Here is a 14,248-nt window from a genome sequence, read left to right on the forward strand (position 1 = left end):
AGCAAGAGAAAAACCTACAATGGAGCAACTATAAGACTGGCAGCTGATTTCTCAAAAGAAACTTTGCAGGACAGAAGGGCTTGGCACAAAATATTTAACATAATGAAGACCCATGATCTACAACCAAGAATACTTTATCCAGCAAAGCTATCACTCAGAGTTGAAGAACAGATAAAAAGCTTCCCAGACCAAAAAAAAAAAAAAAAAAACGCTAAAGGAATTCATCAACACCAAGCCAGTATTACAAGAAATGTTGGAGAGACTTCTTTAAGAAGAAAAAAACACGTATAAAAAACATGAGTAAAGAATGGTAATAACTACATGTCACCAAGATTATTGTACCCAGCAAGGTTATCATTTAGAATTAAAAGACAGAACTTCCCAGACAAGATAAAGCTAAAGGAGTTCATCAGCACCAAGTCAGGATTACAAGAAATGTTAGAGAGACTTCTTTATGAACAAAAAAACATGTATAAAAAACATGAATAAAGAATGATAATAACTACATATCACCAAGATTACTGTACCCAGCAAGGTCATCATTTAGAATTAAAAGACAGAACTTCCCAGACAAGAAAAAGCTAAAGGAGTTCATCAACACCAAAACAGTATTACCAAAAATGTTAAAGAACTTCTTTTAAAAAAAAGGGAAAAAAAAGATCAAAAATATGAATAATAAAATGGCGATAACTATATACCTATAAATAATCACAGTGAATGTAAATGAATTAAATGCTCTAATCAAAAGACATAGGGTAGCTGAATAAATAAGACAACAAGGCCTATACATGCTGCCTACAGAAGACCCATTTCTAATAAAAGACACACAGAGACTGAAAGTAAAGGAATGGAAAAAGATATTTCATGAAATGGAAACAAAAAAAAAAAAAAAGCTGAGGTAGCAATATTTATATCAGACAAAGTAGACAAAATAGACTTTAAAACATAGACTATAATAAGAGACAAAGGAGTACCCAGCAATTCCACTTCTGGGTATTGATCTAAGGAAACCCACAACACTGATTTGAAAAGACATTTACATCCCTATGTTCACTGCAGCATTATTTACAATAGCCAAGATATGGAAGCAACCTAAGCATCCATCAATATACAAATAGACAAAGAGGAGTTAGTACATATGTCCAATGGAGCCATAAAAAAGAATGAAATCTTGCCATTTGCAACAACATGGATGAAGCTGGAGGGTATTATGCTGAGTGAAATAAGTCAAAGAAAGATTAATATCATATGATTTCACCTATATATGAATCAAAAAAAAATAAAAATAAATGAACAAACAAAACAGAAATAAACTCATAGACACAGAGTACATTTCGAGGGTTGCCAGATGGGAGGAGTTTGGGGGATGGGTGAAAAGGGAAAGGGATTAAGATGAGCAAATTGCCAGTTGTAAAATACAGCATAAGGAACATAGTAAATAATACTGTAATAACTATGTATGGTGTCAGATAGGTACTAGACTTATCAGGGTGATCACTTAGTAAGTTCTATAAATGTCTAATCATTATGTTGTATAACTGAAACTAATATAATATTGTATGTCAACTGTAATTGACAAAGAAACATTATTTTAAAATATATATATACACACACATATATATCACTTTTCTTCTTTCCCACACACATTGATCCAGGCATCAAGTTCTGCTATTTAAAAAGGAATATTATGCAGTCATTAAAATAAGATTGAAAGATATCTAATGCCTTAGAATGATGTTCCAAAAGCATGTGTTCACACACACACAGGATAAGGTAGGAGGGAGAAAAGGAGGTGAGTAGATAGATAAAACAACAAATTGTTTTCAGGAGTTACCTAAAGGATGTTAGGAATGGTGTTGTTTTCTTTTTGTTTATTAGTATGTATAAATTTTCTAAAATGACTACTAATCAAAGGACAAAGTTCTGTCTTTAATTATGAGAATTAGCTAAGGAAGAGAATCCTTTGATGAAAATAACAGAACAAAAAAACCCTGCTGTTAGTAGACCAAAAGCAGCAGCATGAAGCAGTGTTTATGACACAGACCTAGAGTCGGACTGCCTGGCCGGAAGTCCAGCTCAGCCTCTTCTCGAAATGACTTAACCTCTATTAAGTTTCCTCATCTGTAAAATGGGGATAATATTAATACAAACTGCATAGGATCAATGTGACAATTAAATGAAATACTACATGTAAAATCATTTAAATATAACCTATAACACAGCAAGGATTGTTTAAATGCTGCTTCTATCAGTGGTAATAGTAGCACAAATATCTTCATCATCACCATCATCATTCTCTCTGTCCTGCTCCAGGCCCTTAATTTCTCTCACTTGAACTATTTCAACAACCTTCTAATTATTCCTCCTGCTTTTATCATTGCACGTTGTAAATTCATCTTCCTGTCAGTAGCCATATTGATCCAGCTAAAGACAATTTTAACCATGTCACATTTTTTTTTAACAATCCAATTTATTTATTTAATTTTTTTAGGTGAGGCAACCCTTGGTTGACCTCACAGATTGCAAGGACCTTGTCAATTTACAATCCCTTATTTTTTATTTTTTTATGCCTACAGCACCTGGTCTTCCTAGGTGGTCTCCCATCCAAGCACTAACCAGACCCAACCTTGCTTAGCTTCCGCATGTCACATTATTTATAGATAATATGTTCATCTTAGTGTGATATAGAGTTACCAGTTTTGATTTGGCCCCTACCCATTGTCCTTTCCTCACCTCCAAAATATTTACTTTGTACTTTAGGGTATGCTCACTCGAAACTGCCTCCCACAAACTCTGGTGAAACCCCAAATTTCCCGCAAATCTGTAGTTTCACATCTTCTGGCTTTGTTTATGCTGTTTTCTTTTAGGAATGTCCAACTCCTCTTTTTTCCTTTGGATGACTCATCTGTTTATTCATTCTGGTTCATCATAGGCCACATTCAGAAGCTTTCCCTGAAACCCCAGATATCACTCCCCTCCTTTTTTTATTTAATACCCAGTGCTCTATTATGAAATGTTCTGACTGTGTGATTATGTTGCACACCACACTGGGAAGCTCAAGGGCAGGGCCTATGTTTATTTTCTTTGTATACCCAGATTCTAGCTTTGCACAGACACTCAGGTATTTGTTTGACCAAACATATTTATATAACAACCTCATGAGGTGTTGTGGGATTAACTGAAATGGCAATTCCCTCCTTTTGATTGCCTCTTTAAATCAAAAGAAACTACTGGAAAAAAAAAAAAAACTAAGCACCTATCACATGTCAACTTTAAACTAAGTACTGTGGAATTGAAAATGACTGCATAATACAAAAACGGTATTAAGATTCTTAGAAAATAATTATAGTTTGAAGTAACATTTGATAAAGTCCAAAGACAAGATACAAAAAAAAAAAAAAAAAAGGGTTAAGGGAATTAGCAAAGGGATTATATTCTTTGTTATATTCAGTACCCCAAGACCTGTGAGGTTGGACCCTTGAGGGCTTAGAGCTCCAAGGAGCTCTCCCAGAGAGAAGGGCAGCCACACAGCAGCTGGGTGAAAAGTGCTCTATGTTTTGCCTTCTGCTTGTACTGTTTCTTTTTATTCCACAGCAGCACCCAGAAATATCCTGCTCACTTCTTAGAATACCACAGTGGCCCCAAACATGTCTTCTGTGTCTTAAGTAGAGCAGGTAGGCTGATACATTCGAAAAACAGCTTCAATAAGCACCAAAATGGGGAGAAAGTGAAGGAAAACATAACAGCAGAAACTGATGGTCAATATCCAAAGTAAACATTTGTGTGTCCAAATATCAATAAAAGCATAAACACACACACAGAGTATACTTAAAGCAGTTGCCATAGTGCCTAAGGATTAAGAAGTTCCTCAGGCAACTAGCAGTTATAATTTCCTCAGAACAAGCCTATGAGATGGGCACATTTCACAAACAAGGAAACTGAGGCTCAGAATGATAAGGAAAACTGCTCAAAGTCACAAGGTCAGTTGTAGAGACAAAATTCAAATCAGTATCTATTGGATTGCAGAGTCTACATTCTTTTCATCACACTAAACTGCCTGCTTAGCCTGCTGTATTCCCCTACACATGCAATAGATTTCTCTTCTGATCAATACTACCTATTACCCTAAGCTATGCCTGGTAAACACTGATTTGTGTGTAGCTTCAAAACATTCACCTCCAATTGGCAGAGGCCAGCCTAGCTTCGGAAGGGAAGATGATCCGAAATAAATCCATATGTTCTGTGTTTTAGTCTATTCTGTATCTAGCCCAGTTTCCTGATGTCCACAGTGAATTACTCCCAGGAGCATCCCAACCTGGCCATATCACGATGGTAGGCAAGAAACACAATGTTGAGAACTGTATATACAGGTTGCTCATAGTCATTGAAATAACCAAAAGAGGGAGTGAAAATAATGGGAGGTCTATCCCCCACCATGTAAGATAGAAAAGAGCAATTTCAGTTCCCACCACAGAAGACAAAGCATAAACTTTGGTGTTTGGTGTCTGCACCAGAATTTAAAGCTTTGGAACTGAGAACTCTGTTTTCTTATCTGTAAAACGGGTTATGAGGATTTAAAATAATAAGTATAACTTCCCCAACCCTTTGTAAAGTAGGTTAAAAAATGTTACTATTGTGAATACTGGTAACATATAGTAGTGGTACTGTTCTAGCATATAGACACAGGTAATAACAGCTGGCTCTGGGAAGTCCTTAATGAATTATATAGGCTCTTGAAAACCAGCTCCTACATGGGTCCTCTCCCTTCAGCATGGGACCATGTACAGACAACTTACAGAGTCAGGGGCTTGACAAAGCACATGTGAAAAGACACAGCACAATCTCCTACTCTTCCTTGAGGGGCTACCAATCTTCTGATGAATGAAGAGAATAAGTGTAGGTAATGAGGCAGAGTGGTGGGAAGCACTCCACAATGAATATTCAAATCCCAGCTGCCATTCCCAAGTCCCCAGAATCCACATACCCTGATCTGAAGTAAATGAAAAATAAGAGAGCAAGTAATAAGCTAACAACCCACTTCAGAAATGTCTGCTTTTATTCTGTTGAGCAGCTCCTTACGTTCTGATGGATCCTGCTCACGTGCCAGTGTGCGATTCTAATCAGAATGAAATTTCCTAATCATAGCAATATTACAAAATCCTCTATCCTGAATCTATCAGGACTTGTAGAAAAATAAATACCTTGTGTTTACAGACCTCTGCAAAGGGAACTGAGTCATCAGCTCACAGCTCTTTCTATCCCAGGCATATTCCTAATGCTCCCAGGCCACAGAGCAATACTGATCACTTCCTGTGTATCTGGTTTATCTGACTATGACTTGACCTTTCACTCATGTCTTGTGAATAAAGGTCGCAATTGTCCTCCCTCCTGCTCTGACTCAGGACAGCACACATAACATATTCTGACTGTATGTCGTTCTGGTCATTTAACTTTCCTCTGCCTCATTTTTCTTATACGTACAGCCATTGGTCAAGACATAGTGTCCCATCGAGCACTGAATACTCTGATGCAGGAGAGTACCTCTTACGAGGTTGATAAGAAGATGTCAGAGAGAGTGATATGGATAGGAAATATATACAGCTAATGGAGCAGGCCATAAAGTAACTGGGCTCCATCTATGTTTGATTAGGAGTGTAAAAAGAAGAGGAAAAAATCAAGTTACTGGTCTACAGTATCTTACAAAATTAATTAAAAGGAAAAGTGTCACATTTCCTCATTATAAACAATGACTCTCACCTTTGGACCAACTCCTGCAAGTCTACCTTGGCCCCTCATCAGGTGGATAGCATTGTTTGAAGTCAATTCAGTACCCCAAAATTTAAATACTTGTATATCCCCCAAGTCTGCCCCATTTCTACTCTTTTAGTTACTTTGACTGGATATTCTACACCCATCTTTGATTCCGTCCTCAACTACCAAGCCCTTCAATATCTCTACTCTTCCATACCCCTTCTTTATCCCAGTGTAAAAAGCTCCAGACCTATACCTCCCTAACTAGCTCATCTTGCCTTGAGTATCTACATTTCAGTGTATCAAGTCAATCTCTATGATTTTAACCTTTTCAAAATAAAACTCTTGTTCTGAAACACTAAATGCTCCCCGTTGCCTCAAAACAAAAGCCCACATATTTCAGCCTGCCATTCAAGTATTTTCACAATCTGACACCAAACGGCCTGCCTCCATCAGCCCTTGCTGTCTCTGTGCTTTAATTCTAGGATCCACCCAAGCTAAACTAAATGTTGATCCAGTGTAAGCTACTGCTTCCACTCTGCAAACATATGTTCACGATGTTTCCCACCTGCCAGGAATCCTTAATCCATCCATCTGTTCATATCTAAATCATTAAGCATTGAGGTCCAACTGAAATTACCCTCTTCCTGAAGATGTCCCCAAACTCCCAGACAGACGGATCTCTCTCTTCTCTGAACCCCAAGGCCCTCTCTCATGGCATTTATCACAGTGTGACGACTCCACAGACCGAGTGTTTCACCATTTCACTCAACTTCCTCTCGCAACACAACAAATCAATCTCTGAGGAGTCTGAATCCTGACTTGGCCATTTATCAGATCTTGAACTGTGGGCTATTTATTTAACTATTGGCCTCCATTTGCTTTCTTATAAAATGGAGATAAGAATGATTCCTACTGCACTGGGTTAGTATGAGGATTTCGTGAGATAATATATGTCAGGTACTTAGCCTTCAGTCTGCCCAATAAGGACTCACTGAATTTTAACTATGATTCTTATTTATTATTATCTGTGGAAAATACTCTCCCAAAAAGGGTTATCAGCAATTCCTTCCTTCTCTGTATATGCTGCTTCACTGAGAATCAAGGCTGACATTGTGACTTTCCTCAAACACAAGAGAAGTGATATCATCTCTGCTCCTCTTCTTTAAGAAGCCTAGTGGCTTCCACTGTCTCTCTGGTAAAGCAAGTCACCTTGCTGTAAAGAAATTTGGACTATATTACCGAATGATGAGACGCCATAAGGAAAGAGAAAGGCCAAATGGAGAAACGCTGAGGCACCAGACATGTGAATGAAGAAATCATATTGGATCTTCCAGCCAAGCCCAACAGCCAGCTGAACGCATCTGCATGAGAGCCCCCCATCGAAGTGAGACAAGTAGAAGAACCTTCATACTAAGCCCCAGCACACCCACAGCCAACCCATAGGTTTATGAAAAATTTTAAATTATTATATAGATAACTAAAGCAATATCCATTCATTTTCTCTTCTATTAGACCATGAGCTTATCAAAGGCAAGGACCATATTAAATTTTTATCTGTATTGCCAGTTCCTAGACAGACAAAAATCTGAATTCATATATCACCAGAGGAGTGAGTATGTGAGTGGCTGAGGCAGAGTGCTTAAACAGTAAGCTACTGAATGAATTCTTTCCTGTCTCTATGAGAATACTAGAAATGCAAAATCAAAGCCCAGGGAAGAAAAACATTAATACAATCTGACAATGTAAGCGAGGGAACCTCATCTTTGAAAACTATGCTCAATGTCCTGGTTAAACGGGTTTCTTCCAAAACAGCCTGGCTGCCTATCAACTTCTAAGACAGATACAACATCCATAGGGAAGGGAAGTGGAAAACTTGGGTCATGGATTTATTGCACCAAGTTGAAATTACAGAGGGAAACAGAAGGGAAATTAAATGTTCTGTGAAGTTTACATTTTTCTATCCATTCATTCAGTGATTGCTTATTCATCTGTCTTGGCTCTAGAAAGTTGGGTCTTTAAGCATTGAAAGAGCTTCCTTCTGTCACTACTGCAGGATGATACCAAATGCACCACCTCTTAAGATTATACCTTGTCTAATAGAGCCTAGCTCTGTCCATTTAAGCCTGACAGCCCGTTCCCACATCAGAAGGCCTAAAAAAAGTCATCTCCAACAGCTTTTTCTCAAGCTTCGTCTTAAACCATCACCCTCTTGCTTTGTTTTTGCCTTTGTCTTTTCTGTCTAGGATCTTGCATGGGCTCTCAGACTCTTACTGTGCAAGAAAGGGCCTGACATCAAGCTCTCTACACCAACTGTGATGCTTTCTTTTCACATGAATTTCCCTTCTTCTGGTTATTGTGGACAAAATGAAAACGCTCATTCATATGGGCCTGGCCACAACATCCAGTATAAATCTGTAATTTCTATAGTCCCTAATGTACTATAATGCCAGATGTTCTCAGCAGTTGTCACTCCATTTTTCATCATGTGAAAAGTCATGCCCTCCCCAGTAATTTTTGTTAATTCCCAAGACCCTTATATTCTCACTGCCACTTCTTGCTGTAACTCCCTGAATTCACTGAATTCTTGCTCCTGATTTTAATTATGCCAGATGTTCATTTACTGAGCCTCAAATATCTTTCTTACAGCATCAGATATTTCTCAGTCTTTCATATGTGAATGTAACAAAACCCAATTACTGTTGTCTAGAACATATGATGTAGTGGAGGTGACAGAAAAATTAATAGGCAATTAAACACTGTGGTTAAGTGCTCAAGTGCTCCTACAGGACAATTAGAATGTGCTACATAAGCACCTCATGCAAGGGGTGAGCTGGGAGGTCAAAAAAAGCTTCCCGGGGAAATAGAAGCAGAGATACCTACATACTTACTACTCAAAGTGTGGTCTACGAAAATAGACAAATTGCACAATTATAGCTAGAGATTTCAGTATCTCTCTCTTGCTTGCTCTCTTTCTCAATAATTGACAGAACACGTGGACAGGGAAATCAACGAGGAGGAGGAGGAGTCCTGTGTTCCACCAGCGATGCCCAGGAGGTTGCAGGACCCAAGAGAGACTGGGCCCAATGGCACATCTACACAAACGAATATGTGGTCAGGATTGGCAGAGTCCCATGTCCTGAGTATGCCAAGGAAGGGTGGAGGATCACCTGAAGGATAAGAAAACATGGACATCTCAAAGATCCCCTGGGAGAATGGACGGCCGAGGCCCAAACGCCCACTTAGGAATCCCCAAAAGTAAAACATGCAACATGACTCTTGAGGTGGCCACAACCATTACTATCAACCTGTTCAAGATGTGGACTTAAAATAGAAAATGCTTGCTTTTAAAATAAAGGTATATTTATTTCATATCTTTGTGGACTGAGATTCGAGCTTCCTACATATACACATGCTGTGTATAAATGTTAAGTGTAGAAGGAACATTCGTATTGGTTTCCTCTGGGGAGAGAGACAGGAAATGGGGAGGGAATCTTTTTCTTCTCATTTTATCTGTGTCCTTTCCAGTTAATGTACATCCATGTTAGACTTTTAAAATTTAAAAACTGTAAACAGTAACATTGGGCCTTATTTGTTTACTATTTATACAAATTATTATAAAAATCTAATTTTTTCCTTAAGTAAACACAATGCAAAGCAGAGCAAAAGGGCTTAATAGGGGGTTTTGGCACATGGCCTTAAGTGGCTTGGCATTTTGTAAAGTTTCCATGAAGTTAAAAATATATATGTGGGGATGGGGGTGAATAGGCAATAGCATAAAGGATTTTTAGGGCAGTGAAAAGATTCTGTATCATATCGTAACAACCGATACATTTGTCCAAACCTATAGAATGCACAATGCCAAGAGTGAACTGTAATGCACGCTATGGACTTTGAGTGATCATGATGAGTCAGTGGAGGTTCATCATTCCGACAAACGCACCTCTCTGGCTGAGGGTGTTGATCGCAGAGGAAGCCGTGTCTCCACCTTCCATTCAATCTTGCCATGAACCTAAAACTGCTCTAACATAGTATTTAAAATATAAGATTTAAAATAAATAAATAAATAAAATATGCCATACATTTTACTCCAGAATACATCCATTTTTTTGGTCCAATTTATAAATTTTTAAAGTTACTTTCTGGTAAAATCACTTAATTCTCTTCCAAAAGCAGATAGATTTGTCCAGGTAAAACACTCAGCCCTTGCAGTGTCCGGCATGGAGCATTCTGACACGTTCACCACGAGATGGCAGCATCTGCCCACAGATGCTACAATAGGCCTAGCGGATCTCTGCAACATCTTGGAACATGCTTAAGAAACGCTAGAGTCCTGAGCCCTCCCTACCTGTTGGGGGCAGAGGAGGGTGATTCAGAAAAGATCTGGTAGAGGATAGTTCTCTCCGAAGGTACACACACACACGTTTCTACCCTCATTCGCTTAGGTCCTGTTACCTTTTAAACAGGTATGGCTATTTTAAACACATACACACAATGTCGAAGCTGAGAAAATGCCCCCAACACTGTATCTCAAGGATCTTGCATTAGTTCTTTACTTCCTATTTGAACACAGAAGTCGCTAAAGAGGTAGCATATTAAATAATAGTTTCAGTGTCTGGATATGTTAGCTCTTAATGTCAACCAGGTCACCATGGGTGGGGGTTATAGTCTGTACAGCCAGGAACTTCGGGAAACCACAAATAAATGAATCACCAACGCTCACTGAGTACTTTCTGGTGCCAGGCACCATAAAGTAATTTTATCCCCTTATTTCACTTCAGGTAACTGATTTTCCTTGTGGGTTTGGTTACTTCTCCATTGTCTGACACTACCTAGTGGTAGAAAAGAGATTCAAACTCAAATTTGTCTTACCACAAACCCCTTCTTTCTGCTATCACTTTATTGTAGTGTTCATTTACTTTATTGCTTTTCCTACTATACTGGAGGGGTGGGGACAAGACTATCCAATTCTCTGAAAAGAATTTAGTGCCATTTGTGGCTTCTTCCCTTTTACAAATAGGATCCAGTCGAATTAAAGAATTTGCCAAATCCTAAAGAGAAGTTTCCCACTGCAGACAAGTCCTAATTAAATAGAATGGAATGTGGAACTCTCATCAATAGGAATCCTCAATGGTGTTGCATAAAATGCATTTTTCTGTGCTCAGAACAGCACCTAAAATGTCTCGTCATGTCCACAAAAGAATGTCTCAACCTACAGAAAAGTTTCATAAGAGTTATTTGAGCCAAATTTTTGAGGACATGCCCAGAAGCAAGATCTCAATAGATTGAGAAAATGCTCTAGAAAATGGCAGTTTCGCAGTTTCTCTTATGCATTTGTAACCAAAGGTGAAATCCATTGGCGGTAGATTAAGGGGGTGGGAGAAAGCAAAGCAGGGAAATCTCTAGGACTGGATTAAAAGCAAAATGGAGAAACACATACTTCCTTTACACTGGTGGGTACAGGTGAGTAAAAAATTAACACAACACATAGAGATGGTGTGCAGGGAACAAGACAATATCAAAGGACTCTGTGATCTCCTGTTCTGGGGGACTTGTGCTCTGAGGCCAGCAGTAGTGCCTTCAAGAGGTACAGAAAAAAAAAAAATTAAACACTTCAAAGGTATGGTAGCCTAGCTGCGCAAGAACAATAGACAGGACTGCTTAAGGTAAAGATTGGCCTTTGCTAAGGGAACTATAGGCTTAGAACAGTGACTACCTGCCATGACCTGCCCACTTAGGAATTTGTGACCAGACCATCCTGAGTAGTTACTTTCAGTCACTGAGCTTGTCAGGCCTGCCATATGGCCCCTCCAGAAAGCTTGTCAGGTTTTATTACATAGCTCCTTTTTCGTTCTCGACTACAATTAACATTTTAAGTTACATAAAAATTGCCTCACTTGATCCCCAAAATGTTAATATATAAAATAAACTGTGCAATCTTAGTTTGAGGTTAGATGTTGCATAACTCTGACCCACAAGGCTTTTTTTATCTGCTACTGCTGGCCCCAGGGCCATTTAATCAGCAAATCAATAGTCTTAGGTTGCACTGATAAAAGAATCAAGTTCTAAGGAGTGGAAGAAATTGTCACAGTCTCCTCTGCCTTAGTCACCTTGGTTACCTCTCCTGCTGGTGCTAAATTCCACATTTTATAATGGGCTTCCTTTACCTGAAGAATGGATTTTGATGCCAATTTCTTAGCATTACATTTAAGATGAGTTTGGTTAATCAAAGAAAAATCAGGAAGGCCGGGGTTTCAGGCCTGACATCCACAGTGTCTTCAGCTGTTTCTCCTGCCATGGGCTAAAGAAGGGATGGTTTAATCAGGGGAGCATGATGCCTGTACTCAAATATGCACAGCATTTTGTTTTGGGTTGTTGTGTTTTTTTTTTTTTTTTTTCCTGGCTCTGATGATCAGATGCACACCTATGAATCAAAGGTACACAGTTTTTCTCATTATAAGGAAGAGCATTGTCACACTGAGTGCTGTCCCACAATGGAACAGGTGGCCTGGTGAGGGCATCAATAAATATTTGATGAACCAATAAGCGCCATAAGCAGAAAATTCTTCCATATATATGACCTGTTATGCCAAATTCTAGATGCACAAAGGTGTCTGAGGTGGGCTCTGTCTCTGTCCTCACAGGGCCTTCACAGAGAAATAGACAGGAAAAATAAAAAAGGAATTATAATTATAAAACATGAAATGTACTATAATAAGAACAGAGTACAAAGGAGCCCACCCAAGTGGCACCTGATCCTGACCCCAGCTGGTCAGAGAAAGATTCCCAGAGAATAGTTACCTAATTTGAGATCTAAATAGTGAAGGGAGTTAAGTGAATAAGATAGGAGAGGATTTCTCACTGAGAACAATGTTCCTTCCCAAACACGGTTTTCTGTGACATATGTGATCTTTACAAACACAAAGAAAAACAGCCCATGGTAATCAGTTATCTGCTGCTGTATAACAAGCTATCCAAATGTTCTGTGTCTTAAAATCACAACCATTGATGCGTTCATGATTTGGCATTCGGGCTGGAGTCACACGGAAGTTCTGGCTTACCGGAGCTGCTCACTCACATGGCCACAGTCATCTGACAGCTCAACTGGCATGAACCAACCAAACTGCCTTGGCTGGCGTACCCTACTACTCCTCCACTGGCCTCCCACGCTCTGGAAAGCTTCTTTACATGGTGATCTCAGGGCTGCAGTCCAAGAGGGAAAAGAAGGAAGTTTTAAGGCATCAGGGGACTCACGCTCTGGAACCCACATAGCATCATGTCTGCCACGTTCTATTGATCGAAGCCAGTTATAAGGCCAGTTTGGATTCAAGGAATAGGAATACAGACTCTTCCTTTTTATGGGAGATTCTGTACAATATTGTGGTTATGTTTTTCACACTATCACAAGTATGCTGAGAAAACCCAAACTGGAGAAAATTAGGAAAGATGCCCGAGAAGACATGGAGCTTGAGCTCAGTCTTAAAGGATGAGCAGTAAGATTTTGTTGAGGAAAGCAGGAGGAGCACCCATGTGACAATGGCATGGAGGTATCAGAGAGGGCAGATGACTTGTTTTGAAAAGAACATGGGGATTTGTATGAGACTCAGGGAACAAAATTGTGGGGAAAGACACAGCAGAAGAACATTATCACACTTAGCATTGTCCCACATGCATTTGGCTGTTTGGACAATATCATTAAGGTGTTTGATAAATGAAGGACATTGAGAGAACATTTTTAATCAGGGGAGTTGGGCAATGAGACTTTTTCTCGTATATCTGAAATGCCATTTCATAGGTACTGTATGAAGCAGCATCCAAGCTATTTTGTTCCTATGGATCTGGTTAAGACTTTAACTCTCTGTACTCCCTGTTGTCCCTGACTTGATCATTTTCTGAGTCCTTTTTTTGATATCAATTCACTCACAGTGGAGGAGAGATGGAATGAATGTCTGTCCTCAACATGTTGCAAAGACCCCAATCTGACATAATGGACGCTGAAACTAAAAGACCATTATGACAGAAAACATGAAGGTAAATGGTTAACATCTAAGCCCTCCAGTTGGATTTTCACAAGATATTTGTTTCTATTTGTCCTCAATCAGTAGGAAGAAGATATTTCATTGTTACAAGGCTGGAGAGAAAAAGAACTGAGATAGCAGTTCTTGAACTCATCAACTTTAGCAAAGCCGCACAGAGGTGGCTTGCATTGCCCAAGGTCACATGGCCCAAATGATTTAAGCCACAAGAACAGATAGTAAATTTTTCCTCAAATTGTGGTCACTCTGGGGCAGGAACTAACATGACTCATGATTAAAGTGTAGTCACAAAAGACCACATATTGTCATTGTGTGATTTCATTTATATAAAAGGTCCAAAATAGGCAAATCTATGGAGACAGAAAGTAACCTAGTAGTGCAGGGGGGGGAAGGGGAAGGAACAGAGGTTAGCTGCTAAAGGATACAGGATTTCTTTTGAAGATGATGGAAATGTTCAAAAA

The sequence above is a fragment of the Rousettus aegyptiacus genome, unplaced genomic scaffold, assembly GCF_014176215.1.
Source record: "Rousettus aegyptiacus isolate mRouAeg1 unplaced genomic scaffold, mRouAeg1.p scaffold_m13_p_14, whole genome shotgun sequence".
Classification (NCBI taxonomy): Eukaryota; Metazoa; Chordata; class Mammalia; order Chiroptera; family Pteropodidae; genus Rousettus; species Rousettus aegyptiacus.